General features: G+C 46.9%; 1 protein-coding gene across 5 annotated transcripts in view; it reads left to right on the top strand.

Moving 5' to 3' along the window:
• The window catches only part of LEMD1 (LEM domain containing 1), a 64,907-nt gene that overhangs the window by 13,870 nt on the left and 36,314 nt on the right, over positions 1-14,723 (top strand). For 3 of the 5 annotated variants that reach the window (XM_023186941.2, XM_023186938.2, XM_023186939.2), the window contains exon 1: positions 14,589-14,655. The exons of 1 other annotated variant lie outside the window; for it this stretch is intronic. The gene's annotated coding sequence lies outside the window, so the exon portion shown is untranslated. Of the gene's footprint in view, positions 1-14,558; positions 14,656-14,723 lie in introns of those variants that run through there. One more of the 5 variants, XM_023186937.1, reaches the window with a different exon arrangement.

The following is a 14,723-nucleotide window of genomic DNA, read 5'->3' as shown; positions in this document are numbered from 1 at the left end:
TGCAAAAGCCGAGAGCTCCTAGACCTGGGCAGCTCAGGAGCTGGTAGAAACCCCTCAAGTCTGGAGTTCAAGGGTTTTCCTCGTGGGCTGCTGGTCTGTCTTTTTCCCTTCTGGGGCAGCCGTCTCTCCTCCTTCAGCTTATTCCCGTGTTCCATCCAAGGGGCGGGAGGAAGGCAGGAGGGGGAGATGGCAGGACCCAGACAGATCCTCAGGACTCTCCCAGCCTCTGTTGCCATGGCAACACTGCTATTTTTATCCCGTTGTTCATGATGCTCAAAGCTCTAACTTTCTCTGTTCCAGAGAGGCCAGGCTGGCTTCTGCCCTCATCCTTCAATACAGCATCTTCTCCCAGAGGCCTGAGGATGGGAAAGAGTGATGGCGAAAAGGGGAGCCCCTTAGGTCACCCCTCAACCAGAGGGAACTGTTTAACAGGGGTGTGTCTCTGCCCTTTTGAGCCTTTGGTTTTCTACCTGGCTTAGGCACCCAGGTTTATGTTTTCTAGATCAAAACTCCCCATGGTCTCCGTGAGAGACTGCTCCAGAGAAAAAAGAGCTGCCAATCAGGATGGATTTTTCCTACACACGTATGACACTGCGGACACTTCCCTTCTTGGGAAAATCAAACTTCATTCTGAAGAATGTCCTGTTGGTGTTATAAGCCAACCCCTGCCCTCCTAAAAGGGGATAGAGAATTAAATTTGGTTAATTAGCAATCAGATTCACTGGGGAATTGAAACCAGTACTTCCCTTTCTTCTGTCCCTCCACCAAAAAACTGGAACAAATGGCTTCATGTCTTTGTCCAGTCTTTCTGCCTAAAGCAAAATAGCATACATTCTCCAGGCTGAAAAGCAGATTCTTCCCCACACCTACTCAAGACGGCCACATTTCAATCCAGGCTCTTGAAGACAGGGTCTAATGAAAGGATTTCTCTTCCTTCTCTGTCTGTTCCCTCTGACCCAGCTTCTAGTCCTCTCCTTATGTCCCCACCTCCATGGCAGTGGCAGGAGACCCCTGAGAGTCAATGGTGCTAACATTCCCCATCTATATACCCGTATGTAGTTTATCAAGATTTGAACCCAGCACGTGGGTGGCTGTGTTGGGCGGATACATTTCACATCCTCAAGACCACAACCCTGGCGACAGGTCTGGATTAATTCTGTAAACTGGGAATCTATATCATGCTGAACTCCCGCACTGAGGTTCTATCTCAGCTGAACTGATTCATGGATGGTTAAGTTTCCAGGGGTGGCTGGGACCCATTTACTAAGCCTCTAATTGGTTTCATTTTGGCTCAAGTTGCATGGTTTCCCGAATCTATGCACCTGGAGTAAGCACTTTTCTGGTTGCCACTGAAAAGCATGCCGGCAAACGCTGCTCTGTTAATTGCTGTAATAAACAGACTTTATTATATCCCTTTGCAGTAAATGTATTATGTTGTCAGGGTAGAAGGGGCATCCATGTTTATTTCACACTGTAATACACTGCAGCAGCAGAAGCTAAACATTTGTTTCCATCAAATCTGCTGAGAGGAGGAAGAATGGAGACTTGGGGGAAGAGTCAGGAGTATGTACATAAAGTGAGGGGTTGAGGCCAAGTAGGAGGCTTTGGGAGACACCCCAGATCCCCTGGAACTCCGTGAGACTCACTTGTGCTATCTCTAAACTGAAGGAAGCCAGGCCTCGTGCCTCTTACCATCTCAGAAATAATAGTGAGATAAAGCCAGCTAGAGTGGGTGGGTGTGGGGAACAGGGAAGGTGGTTTAGGACTACAATGTGATCACATAGTCTTAAGGTGCTTTTAAGAAAGAGAAAGGGCCAGGCGCAGTGGCTTATGCCTGTGAGGCCGAGGTAGGAGGATCACTTGAGCTCAGGAGTTAAGACCAGCCTGGGCAACATAGCCAGACTTCGTCTCTACTACATATATATATATTTTTTTCTTGTTTCTTTTTTTTTAATTAGCCAGGCATGGTAGCATTCACCTGTAGTCCCAGCTACTTGGGAGGCTGAGGTGGGAGGATCCCTTGAGCCTGGGAAGAGATCATGCCAGCATTCCAGCGTGGGCAACAGAGCAAGACGCTGTCTCAAAAGAAAAGAAAAAAAGACAGACAGACAGACAGAAAGAGAAAGAAAGAAATTGAGAGAGAAAGAAAGAAAGAAAGAGAAAGAAAAGAAAAGAAAAGAAAAGAAAGAAGGAAGGGAGGGAGGGAGGAAGGAAGGAAGGAAAGAATCCTTAGTTGGGCTTCTCAGAACTGAAGATGTGTTAACAGAATTTTCAGACTTATAAAAGAGAGAAAGATGCTGTAAGATGGCATAACATTAAGAACAAGAATTATATCATGTATGTGATTGTATATCCATAAAGCTGTTTGAAAAAGAATTATTGTGTCATAACTCCACTTAGATTGGGGGAACGGATATTCCAACGATCTCTGAAGCAGGACGCCCTGAGAGGGCAGAGAGATCAGGCCATCAAGTCTAACCCCAAAGCCAGTCTCCTGTAAGGCAAGAAGTGATTTGGGGCAGGACAAGATTCAAGTATCACACAGGCAGCTGTTGTTTAGAGCTGTGGATTGACTGCTCCTGAGAGGGCTGGCTGCCTCTTCTGCAGGCTTAGCCACCATTATGCCTAGCACAAAGCGCTCACTAAGTGTTTGTTAAGTGGTCTGGGGCAGATATGACCCCAAGCCTTTCCATCTTCAGGAATTCGCCGAGATGCCTGCCACAGCCCCTCTGCTGTCTGCACCCCAGCCTTCACCCTCTTGCGTGGGGAAATGTATGCCGTGCACTGCTGTTGACTGAATCTATTCTATCAATATTGAGTCCTGGCTCTATGCAAAGCTCTGCAGGAGGGGCTGAAGGAGAAATGTAGGAAAGTCAGACATTGCTCCAACCCTGGAGAAACTCACAATTTCATTTTTTCTCCCCCCCGAGACAGAGTCTCGCTCTGTTGCCCAGGCTGTAGTGCAGTGGTGTGACCTTGGCTCACTGCAACCTCTGCCTATAGGGTTCAAGTCATTCTCCTGCTTCAGCCCCCTGAGTAGCTGGGATTACAGGTGTGTGCCACCATGCCTGGCTAGTAGAGATGGGGTTTCACCATGTTGGTCAGGCTGGTCTCGAACACCTGACCTTGTGATCCCAAACTGCCTCCCAAAGTGCTGAGATTACAGGTGTGAGCCACCATGCCCGGCCAATTTAATAATAATTTAGAAAACAATGTGGCAAGTCTCAAAAATGCCTCAGCTAAAGTACAAGCAAAGTGCTCCAGGGCTTCAGAGGCCTGAGAGAACACAACCGTAGAGTAGGGAAGAATCAGAGAAGGCGTCACAGAAGAGGTGGAATTTTTTTATTTTTTGAGGCAGGGTCTTGCTCTGTTGCCCAGGCTGGAGTGCAGTGGCGCAATCATGGCTCACTGCAGCCTCAACCTCCCAGGCTCAAGCGATCTTCTCACCTTAGCTTCCTGAGTAGCTGGGACTACAAGCACGCACCACTATGCCCAGCTAGTTATTTGTAGTTTTTGGTAGAGGCAGGGTCTCACTATGTTGCCCAGGCTGGTCTCAAACTTCTAAGTTGAAGCTCTCCTCCTTCCTTGGCCTTCCAGAGTGCTCGGATAACAGGCAAGAGCCACTGTGCCTGGCTGAGGTGGAATTTCCCGGGGACCCTTCTCTCTTCTTTGCTGGCGTCTACAGACTTCTGCCCATGGCTGTATGTACGCACGGACAGAGTTAGCAATGACTCTGCCAGCAGGTATGATAGGAAGCCTCTTCTGTCACAGGTGAGCCATATTGTTCCCAAATTCCTCTCCTCCCCAAAGTCTGACATCTGAAAGCTCATGAGTGCTTCCTCTCTTTGACTTCAGGTTTTGATCCCTTGGGGTTTGTAATCCAGAAGGGAAGCAAACACTGGTCAGTTTTCAGGCACTTGTCCCACAGCATCAGTGATTACCTCAGATTTCCTCTTGTAGCAGGTTTTGTTAGGATGAGGGGAAAGAGCGTGAGCAGTGCACACCTGGCCAAGGAGGGCAAGGCCCCACCCGGTGGGAGACAGGGAGCACAGAAAGGAGGAGTGGCTGGGGGCTCTCTGAACTTCCCCATCTCATTGCACTACCTGGCCAGGCCGTGCATGTCTACACACACTTATGCTTGTCCACTCTTCAGCCTTCCTCCCTCCTTTTCTCTTCCTCTTCCTTTCTCTAACTCTTCTCCTGCTACCTTTTCCCTATGCTTCTTCCAAAGAGGCAGTGAGAACCTCAAAGACATCACATGGTGTCTGTCATGCCCCACCACATTGCCTGGGGCCAGAAGATTGGGAAGGGACGTGCAGGCTGGCAATCCTAAAGCTTCTGTGTTGGCCCGGCATGGTGGCTTACACCTGCAATCCCAGCACTTTGGGAGGCCGAGGCGGGTGGACCACGAGGTCAAGAGATCAAGACCATCCTGACCAACATGGTGAAACCCCGTCTCTACCAAAAATACAAAAATTAGCTGGGCGTGATGACGCGCAGTTGTAGTCCTAGCTACTCTGGAGGCTGAGGCAGGAGAATCGCTTGAACCTGGGAGGCGGAGGTTACAGTGAGCCAAGATCGCACCACTGCACTCCAGCCTGGCAATAGAGCAAGACTCAGTCTCAAAAAAAAAAAAAAAAAAAAAAAAAGCTTCTGTGTTGTTGTCCTGGCTTTGCCCCAGCTAAAATGTGTTTTGGTGACCAGACAGACATGCAGCTTTTTCTGTCTGGACCTCAGTTTCCCCTACTTATAGAGTGAGTGAAACTGCCTCCACCACCCTTCCACTCAATTGGCTGTGGAGGGAAGAGCACAAGACTTGTTGTCTTTACTATCTGTGGCAGCCTACAGCAGTCACTCAATCTCCCTAGACTTCTGTTTTTCATATGGAAAATGTAGATAATAATAGCCACAAGTTTCTGCAGGGGTCAAGTCAGATAGCCTGTGCTCAGGTGCTCACCTAGCTCCCAGCCTGGCACAAAGCAGGTGTTCAATATGAGTTAACTGAAAGGTTCGTTGAAAAAATTAGGAATCGCAAGTTGCGTGTTGCACGTGTCACATGTTCCACTGCATCTAGCAAGGTGTTGGGTACAAAGTAGACATTCGGTCAATATCCACAGGTCAAATTGAAAACAGGGTGTGGAGAGGTCAGGAATGATTAAATTAGCTCACTTGTGTGTTGACTAACGTCTCCTTTTCAGGTAATAGACAAGAAATAGTGTGTAAATCTGCTTATCCCCAAAAGGCGTGTGACGTGTGCGGTGAGAGTGAGCTGGGGTCCTCTTCCCCACCCCCAAGCTCGCTGGGCGCTCTAGGACGAGTCTCTTCCTCCTGCTGCATTTTGGGGAGCATCCTGCAGACGGCGCTCTCCCATCATCTCAGCCTCAGCCGAACTGGGCTGGGGTAGGGAGCGAAGGGTGAGGGGAAGTGTGAAGGAAAAACAGCCCCACGCGTCACTCACATATTTACATCTGAACTGTCAAAATAGTTATTTTTAAGTCGAGTTCCGTCTGCTGCGGGTTTAAAACTGAGCGGCGCGGAGGCGGGGGCGCCCTGCTGTGGAGGGAAGGCGGCGGGCGCGGCGGCCTGAGTGCGCGTGCGCAGTGCACCTCCCCGGCTGCCTCAGGGGTCCCCCGGCCGAGCGGGAAGCTCCTGGGGCAATGTGGGCGCGGAGATGTGCATGTGGAAGACCGGCTCTTCCTTTGGACACTTTGCACCTAGCTGGGGAGCTGCGTAAACTGTTGGCGTCCGCATGGTCTGCCATTCCTGGTTCTCCACGGTGATGGGCGGCTTTCTCCTGAATCATAGGAAGCACGCATGCCATTCCAGGAGGGAGATCTGCCCTGTTCTTACTTCCTCTGACTTTGGTTGTCTACCCCTACCCCACTCTCCCACTCGGTCCCTGACAACCCTCCGTCTGGAAGTTTTCCATAGCCTCCCTCTATACTTCCTAGTTACAACTGGGGCCCATGCCCATCTCTAAAACAAGACTTCATGGGCTCCATTCAGATCCGGGTCTGATTTGAGGATGCTCCTCCCGCCCAGCCGTCTGCAGCACAGCCTTTCCTAAGAGGGAAGGAGCTGGGGGCTTCTACGGGAGCTGGTCAGCGCTTGGGCGGGCCTGAAGCTGAGGACCCTTGGGTGTGCAAGCAGCAGAGAGAATGACTTGGCCTTCTATGTGGCAAGAATTCATTTTTCTCTGCAAAGTGAGGAGCCTGCTGGTTTGACACTCAGGATGCTTCTTTCTTGGTCTCTCGATTGCTCTCTCAGGGGCAGTGGGATTTGAGACAGACGCTGGCTGGTCCTGTTGCCATTAATATGTGTCCCAGCCCTGTCCAATGTCTGCTCTGTAATGAGTAGTGTTTCGGAATGTCACCTCTGTTAATGGGGAAGCAGCACCTGTGCACAGCCGGAACCACCTCTCTGTCTTCATTAGGCAGTCCGCGGCCTGGCTGCCGGCTGCCCTCGCTGGGTGACAGATGATGGGGATGAGGAGTGAGAGCAGCAGCCTCCTGCTGTCCAGGATTCATTCCCAGACAATGACCCCAAATGCCTGTCCCTGCTTCCCCCACCCCCCCAACATCAAAATAGACAGCCGAGAAAAATGCCCTTCTCGGGCAAGGTGCGGCAAGGACAGATAATAGCTAAAAAGCATGCTAAGGAGGGTAGAGGAGTCATTTCCAGAAACAGAGACCTGCGCTAGCCATTGTGATCTCTGGTTTAGATTGCATTTGGGGGTCTCTTCCTCCCCCTACCCCAGCTATCTCCACAGGCCACCTTTTATGCCTCTTCTAATAAATCTGTCCACCATGCAAAAGTCACAGTGTGAGGGCATAATGGTTGTTCTAATTCCAGATTTCCCTCTAGCCCAGACCTGCATATTGCCTCCCAGCAAAATCCTGATCCTTTTAAATCTCAGCCCTCATATCTGCGTGACACAATGCAGCATCGAAATGAGCCAAGCCACAAAAGGTCCTGAGACATTGACAGGGCTTCAGAGGACCCCTACCATCATGATAAGATCAGTCTTTGAAACACTACCAGCATGGATATCATATTCCTCTGGTTCAGTTCAACGTACCCACCCTCCCCACAAGGCTGTGTTAAGATAGTTGCAGCATCTCCTTCATCTCCTCCGCTGCCCAAGCAAATTAAACTGGACCAGAAGTGTCCTTCCATACTCTCTAGGTCATTGGAGGTGGAGGTGGGTTGGGGCCACCTGTGGAGGGTAGGGGATGGTGGTGATGATCACTTGGAATTGCCTGAGGCAACTATCTGATCCAGAAGCTGCATGGATAGCTGGTTACTTGACTGGGGTTGGTGGTGGAAGTGGCTTCCCGTTGCCAGGCCCTCACTTTGAAAGGCTCTGAGGAAGCCATGTGGAGATCTGGACTTTTCCCATGACCTCTCTTCCCTGTCTCAGGGAAGGGCACCTCTGTCTACTGAGATATTCAAGCCAGAAATCTGACTCATTCCTGACACTCTCCACTCTCCACCCCACCCTCGATCAGTCACCAAATTCTCAAATCCTGTTGGCTCTCCCTCCTAAATCTCCCTCAAATCTATTTCTCTTCATCCCCACCTAGTTACTTAGTCCAAGCCAGCATCTTTTCTCACCTTGCTCTCCAGTCTACCACCCTCTCTCTCATGCTATGCCAACCTCCCTGACTTTCTTGCCATTCCAGGAACACACACATGGTCCTCCCTGACTATCCAGTCTAAATCAAAGTGCTTTCCTCCCAAGCCCTTCCCTGTCACATCAGTCTGTCTCATTATCACATTCTGAAAGGTTCTTGTTCACTCCATTTGCTTGTTTGTCTGCTTTTCCCTCCTAGGACATAAGCTCCAGGAGGGCAGGAACCTCATTTGCTTTATTTAACCTTGTATTCACAGCACCAAGAATAGTGCAAGGCATGTGGTAGGGTTCAGGAAATATTTGCTGAATGAATGAAGGAATGGTTTGCTGCAAGCTAACGATATTCCTGTACCCAGTCCTGCACCCTTCCTCTCATCCCCTCCATAGCACCTCGAGGGCTCTTTCTTAAAGATAACTGTCATGGCATCACTCCCTAGCTCCAAGCTTTTTGGTAACAGGATTGGCAAAATGTTGACAACAGTTGAAGCAGGGTGAGGAGTATATGTGGGTTTCATTATGCTTTGACTTTACTTGCTTGTAATTGACTTATGTTTGTTTTAAATGTTTTAAAATTATGATAAACAAAAAACCACCATAAAACCTTCAGTGGCTCCCACTGTCCTTAAGATAAAGCCTAAGAGCTCCTTATCCTGCTTCCTAGGACTTTTGCTGTCTGGCCCTCTGCCAGTCTTCCAGCCTTACCCATTGCCAGTCACCCAATTGCCTTCCACACTCGGGATCCTCAGGAAACATCCACACTTCTCCTTAGTACCAGGAACTGTTATAATGCTCTGGGACAGTTGTTTGTTTCCAATTCATGAGTATGGAATTGATTAGACAACTGTATGGCTGTCAGAAGACCAGGTCAATTTGGAAATCCTCCTGTAGGTACAGTCTATGTATCGGCCATGAGGGTTTCCATCTCAGTCTCATTCCGTCTCCATTTTATGCTGCTACTTTTTCTGTCTTTTTTTTTTTTTTTTTTTTTTGAGACGGAGTCTCGCTGTGTCGCCCAGGCTGGAGCGCAGTGGCCCGATCTCAGCTCACTGCAAGCTCCGCCTCCCGGGTTTACACCATTCTCCTGCCTCAGCCTCCGGAGTAGCTGGGACTACAGGCACCCGCCACCTCGCCCGGCTAGTTTTTTTGTATTTTTTTAGTAGAGACGGGGTTTCACCGTGTTAGCCAGGATGGTCTCGATCTCCTGACCTCGTGATCCACCCGTCTCGGCCTCCCAAAGTGCTGGGATTACAGGCTTGAGCCACCGCGCCCGGCCTTTTGTCTTCTTTTGCTTCCACTTTTATTATCTTTCTGTGACTGTCTTCAGATCCCTGCTGGTACAGAGCCTCCTTTAAGCCATGGGAATTATACACTCCTGGATTTTAAGGACAGGAATGGATGTCCCACAATGTCCTCGCCATCTTGGTTTGTGTGGTCTCCTATTTCATGACATTGCTCCTTACCATGTGTACTGCAGTGGAAACCCATTCCCTTGAGTGTGCACTCTGTCTCTCTCTGTCTCTGTCTCTCTCTCTCAAATGTTCTTTTGAGAAAAAGGAGATCCCGACTGGCCTTTATTATGCGAAGCTGCTTTCAGTTTCCCTGAGTTTCCAGGTAAAGGGGTGAGCTATGATATCAAATGAGATGGTAAGATGCCCCAATCATGGGTGATGTCCCCTCGTTAGCAAGAATCCCAGTGCAGGACCCCAGAGCCATTTTATCGTACTGGGGCCTTACTCACAGTTCACACTTGTGAGCGCTTACTGTGAGCACTTACAGAAAACAGTGTTTTTAGCTCCTGAGATGTGTTAACTCAGTCCTTAAAAATTCTGGAAGGAATGTAGTGTTATGACTACGTTTCCATTTCACAGATGTGAAAGCCAGGGTCCAGCTGGTAAGTGACACAAATAGAGGCAGTGATACAAAAATCCAAGATACAACCAGAGGCAGTATGACCTGGAGCCTGTTCTCCTAACCACTCTGAAATTGCCTCTCAAGTTCCCCTGGGGCTTCCTGAGCTCCTGGTTAATGACTCTGGTAATCGAAAAGCCTCCCAGCATCTCCTCCACTACTGTTCATTATCATTTCACAGAGACTGGGGTGAGGGACCCACCTGGTCTCCCTCCCTGCCTTCTTTCTCCCATCCTGCCCTGCCTTACTAGATTATTCTTCCTGACAGCCCTGAACAACCTCCTTCAGAGGCCTGAAGGGTGGCAACCCATCGTCAGCTGCAGAGGGCCCCAGACCTGAAGGATCCTGGAACCTGAAGGCATCTGTGGGCCTAAACACCCTCAGGGAACTCCTGGAGCTGTCTGCAAGCTAGTTCCACCATATCCATCCACTTTGCTGAAGCCAGCCTGGTCTCATCCCCACTTCTACCCCCAAGCCTTGTTCACGATATACCTTTGCCTACAATGCCCATCCTTCTGCTTCCTGCCAATCCAGACCTTACCTGTTCTTTAGGTCCCACTCTGAGTTCTACCTCCTCCAGGAAGCTTTCCCTGAACAACACCACCCCCAGCCAGGGGAGATTTTTCTCTGTTTCTGATCTTCTTCGGCATTTATGGCCACCACTGTATTGGTATTTGATTATGAACTTTCACTTCTTACCTTTGCGTGTGTGTGTTTCTGGTTGGTTTCTCCATCTAGAATGTAATCCATTTGAAGAACTGCATCTTATATGTTTATCTATTCCTGTAGGTTGTCCAAAATTTCCTGCATGTGGTTTATGTATCATAAATCTCTGTATGCAGGACTCACAGGATACCAGGAAAGGAGCCCTCAAGCTCTTGATTTACTGGCATCAAAGGTCTGATTTGCCTTCATGACAGGACAGGAGGCTAGGACCATTTAGGTTTTAAGCAGCAGCTCAGAAAATAGGGCAGATGGATATCTTCCTAACTTTGTATAGCAGGGAAAGTGTTCCTTTAAGTGTACTCTTCATGGCAGTCCAGTGTGTAAAGCAGGTGAGGGTGGAGTCGTTCTGGCTCCCCTGGAGTGGAGCTGCTCTGTGTCCCCCACCCCTCCATGGCAGCTCCAGGCACTGCGGAGGAGACTTTGGGACTGGAGTATCAGAGTTCTAAAAATTGCTAGGAAAAATCACGTCTGACTCCAGATTAAAATAATTTATTAATTTGGATTATTGAAAGGAGAAATTATAGGCACTCATTTTATTAAAAGCATTTTTGCTATTATGTTTATAGAATGGCAATTCGGCAGCATTTTCCCCTTTGTTATACACATTTGTTGGTTTTTTTCCCTCCATCAACCTCGTTCATGCCTCATGCTTTTGAAGGGAAGATGCTTCTGCCAGAACCTTCAGTGCATTTGAGTAAAGGTTCTGTTTACTCTTTAACTTACCCCATTACACCAGCAGCTCCTTGAGAGTGGAGTCTACTGGGCTCTACTCGTTTCCTCATCTGCAGCCTTGCAGGGTGCCTGGTATGTAGTAGGTGCTCAGTAACTGAACTCCCAAGGGGTTTGAGTCTTTAATTATACAGCCACCTCTCAATGAGCTAGACCCGGCTCACGAGCTCTGCGGATGATCCATGGTGAATTTTAATGTGGCGTTGGCATCCTCCTGCTGCTCAGCTTACGCCTGAGCCACTTCCCTGTCCTCCCCCTCCCCACCTCCCCGCTTCCCCTGCCCAGCTGGCGTGGGCTCAGAGAATATTAGTTAATTTTAATATTAGCCTAGGAAAGATTAATTAGGAAAGCAAATTTGCTCTAAAAGGTGTAATTAATTCCGAAGCCAAACAGAAGAGAGTTACGGATTATCTGCATTGCTGCTGCCTTCAAGTAGTGTGGATAATCAAGGGTTGACTAGACAAGTGCAGAATAATTTTTAAAGTGTCAGTGCTGTGTAGACCAAACTCCATATGGTTCCTTATGTAAGCAGGCTCATGCCTGAGACAAAAGATTTGTACTGAGATGGTGCCTATGCAAGTGAAGTGAAGAGGAAACACATAATCAGCCATCCTGTTGTGGCTATTCTGCCTTCTAAATCATTCATGAATCGTGTATCTTCCTCTCTACTCCTCCCCCAAAATGGAATCATCTCTTTTCTAGACTGTTGTAATAACCTCCAAGGAGTCCTGTAGCCTCCAGACTGTTCTTTACCAATTCATCCTCCACTCAATATCAAACTCGGTGTAATTATACCATGAGCTACTTATAAACCTCTACATGTGTCCAGAGGTGAAGGCAGAGCCCTTAACATGGCACACCAGATCCTTCACAACTTGTAAGGATCCACCTGTTCAACCTGACTCATCTCTCATCTCGCTTACCACGTCCTAGAATGTCTGTCCCCAGCCCGTTGTTTACAGGGCAAACTGTTGCTTATCCTGGAAGTCTCAGCTTCAATGTACCTTTGGACCCTTACGGTTCAGATGCTGGGTTCCTGCAGCATTCCTTTAACACTTTATCTTATTTTTTGTAGCTATTTGTTTCCTTTTCTCTTTAAGGAGACAGTGAGCTCCTTGAAAGAGGGGCTATAGCTTTTGCATCTTTGTATTCTCCTCTACCTCTCCTTGATTTAGGCCATGCATAACCCCTATCCCACAGGAGATGATCGATAAATAATTTTTGAAAGAAATTGATCAGCTAATGATTTCAACAATGATGCCAACCAGATCAGCTCAGTGAAACCCAAACTTCTCCCTTTTCCCTCCAGTCAGTAGTAAATTCGGCCTGAAATAGCTGGGGAAATGCCTCCGCTTTCCACTTCCTTTTGCCTGCATAGTGGAGACTCAGAGGCAGGTGGGTTCAGGAGAAAAGTTATCTGAGAATGGTGAGTGATGCGGGCTTTAGACTGACAGCTGCTGATCTTTGCTTTAATTGATTTCTCCTTTTGCAAATGGTTATTGGCAATTGAAACTGCAAATCTACTATCTTCTCCCCTATGTAAATTGCATTTACATTTAAATTGTGCATTCTTCCAAAGAATGGGGTTAGTAAATAACTTGAAGATTAAATTTGAGGAGAGGAAATTGTGCCCCACGTCAAACCTGAGACTGAAGTGACATCTGGCTTTTACTATTTCCGTTATTTCAGTTTAATAACAGCATGTGGCATTAAGGGAAGAGAAATTGGATCTACATTTTAATGAAAGCAGGAAGCTCTCAGGGTTTAGATACCTTATCATGTTGAATACGTAGTCAATTGGCAATTAAAACTTGCTTCCCTCAAGAAATGGAATAAAATATCTTTGCAGCCATGGGGAGAGTGAAAAACAAAAAACAAGCTAATGCTCAGGACTGCACAGATAAAACTGAGGGAGATGGTGTGCTGCAAATAATTAAACCAAATATTTCAGGATAGCATAGAGTATAGGAATTCATAAATGGAATAATGCTGACAATAGAATCATAACTATGCTGGTGGATTTTCAAGAGAATAATTTCAAGCAGAATAGTTTGCACATGATATAGGGTTCAACCCATAGATGTTGAAATCATCTGATTTAATCCTTTTCAGCCTAGCTTGTTTTAAACCCCAGAGATTTGACCAAGAAAATATTCTAGAAATGTCTGTTTCATCCCAATAGTCTAACTGTTTAAATGGAAGCAGTTCCACCTGCTGGCTGCTTTTTTGTTGAAAGCAATTCTGGGAAATGTAAACAAAATGCTTGTGCATCCTAATAACCCAAGCCTATCATTTATTTGCTTTGATGGAAACAAATGTGTCAATTTTCAAAGTCTTTGTTTGGTGAATGCAATGTTTGGATGTTGGTAAATGTTTGCATTACATGTTTGTTTGAAAACTGATGCTCTATTCAGAAACTCTGGAGCCATAGCCCTCGGAGCCACAGCCTGGGAGGCTCAATAGCTTTCATAATCATCCACCCAGAGACGTTCAGCTCTTTCCCAGAATCTGGAAAGGACTGCAACTATAGACTCCCATGAGCAAGTGTAAATGAGATGAAGCCTCCTGAGGAAGATACTGGATGTGGGAACTTTCTGGGGCTAGGGCTCATGAGTAGAATAATGGAAAACATTTATATAATGCTTTCTATGTGCCAAGTACTTTATGTGTATTATAAGTCATTGAATAACATAGCCCTTTGAAACAGGTGCCATTTTTATGCCCCCCAATATGGACAAAGAAGAGGAGACACAGTGAAATTAGTAACTTACCTTATGTGATGTCACCCAGCTGGGAAATGACAGAACTGGGATTTGACTCTAAGCAGGCTGGCTCCCCTGTCCTCTTCACCCCTTTCGGATCATTCCCTCTATCCCTGCAATTTAATGAAGGCATTGCTTTTTCTCACAGTTACATTTTGTCTTGCACACGTCTTTAAAATCTAAGCAGTCTTTCTTGAAAGATGCAGGCTAATAGTCTCACAGATCTTTCCTTAAACAAAATAAGGCAACACCAAGTAGGCTTTTGCAACGTAGGTGATAATATCTGTCTCAGCTGTCTTATAAAAGTGTCCAGAGGATGAAATGAGATGATACGAAAATGCTTTGAAAAGGGCAAATCCATCAAACTTCTGCAATGTATTATTATTTATCTGCCTTCCATCCTGATTTCTTGTTTTCTTAAATGAATAATCCTTAACAAATTAATATAGGTTTCTTCCACTCTCCTATTTTCCCTGGAGTATATGGTCAAATTGCCCAACTACTAGTATGGGCCTTTTGATGGGTGGTGTAGACACTTGAGTTTGTTTGATTTCTCCTTTCTCTTCCTGGTTTCTTGACACCATTTGGTTTGGTAGCAGCTCCTTACTTGCTGTGCATAATGATAACTTCTCTGCATCTCTTGACATTTTATCATGGCAGTGTGCCTATGAGGTCGACCAGTACCTCCTTCTGTTTGAACTTAGGTTCAATTAATCATCTGATTTGCACATCAATCTGTTGCTATGGGGGTTACTGATGTCACACTGTCAGTATTATGATTACCATAATATCTAACAGGCAAAAAGGGACTGGTTGCTAGTGGAAACCTCAGGGTGAAACTCACCCAGCTTTAGTAACCAACTCGATTGCATAGACTTTAGATAACCATGTGAAGGGGTAAGTGAATTAATCATCCAGTTGGATTCCATTTGAATATTTTTCTTCCATATGTGTGTTCCCTCTAG

Source organism: Piliocolobus tephrosceles, chromosome 1 (genome assembly GCF_002776525.5).
Source record: "Piliocolobus tephrosceles isolate RC106 chromosome 1, ASM277652v3, whole genome shotgun sequence".
NCBI classification, from domain to species: Eukaryota; Metazoa; Chordata; class Mammalia; order Primates; family Cercopithecidae; genus Piliocolobus; species Piliocolobus tephrosceles.
The sequence above is the reverse complement of the archived record's forward strand: the minus strand, read 5'-3'. Positions and strand labels throughout refer to the sequence as shown.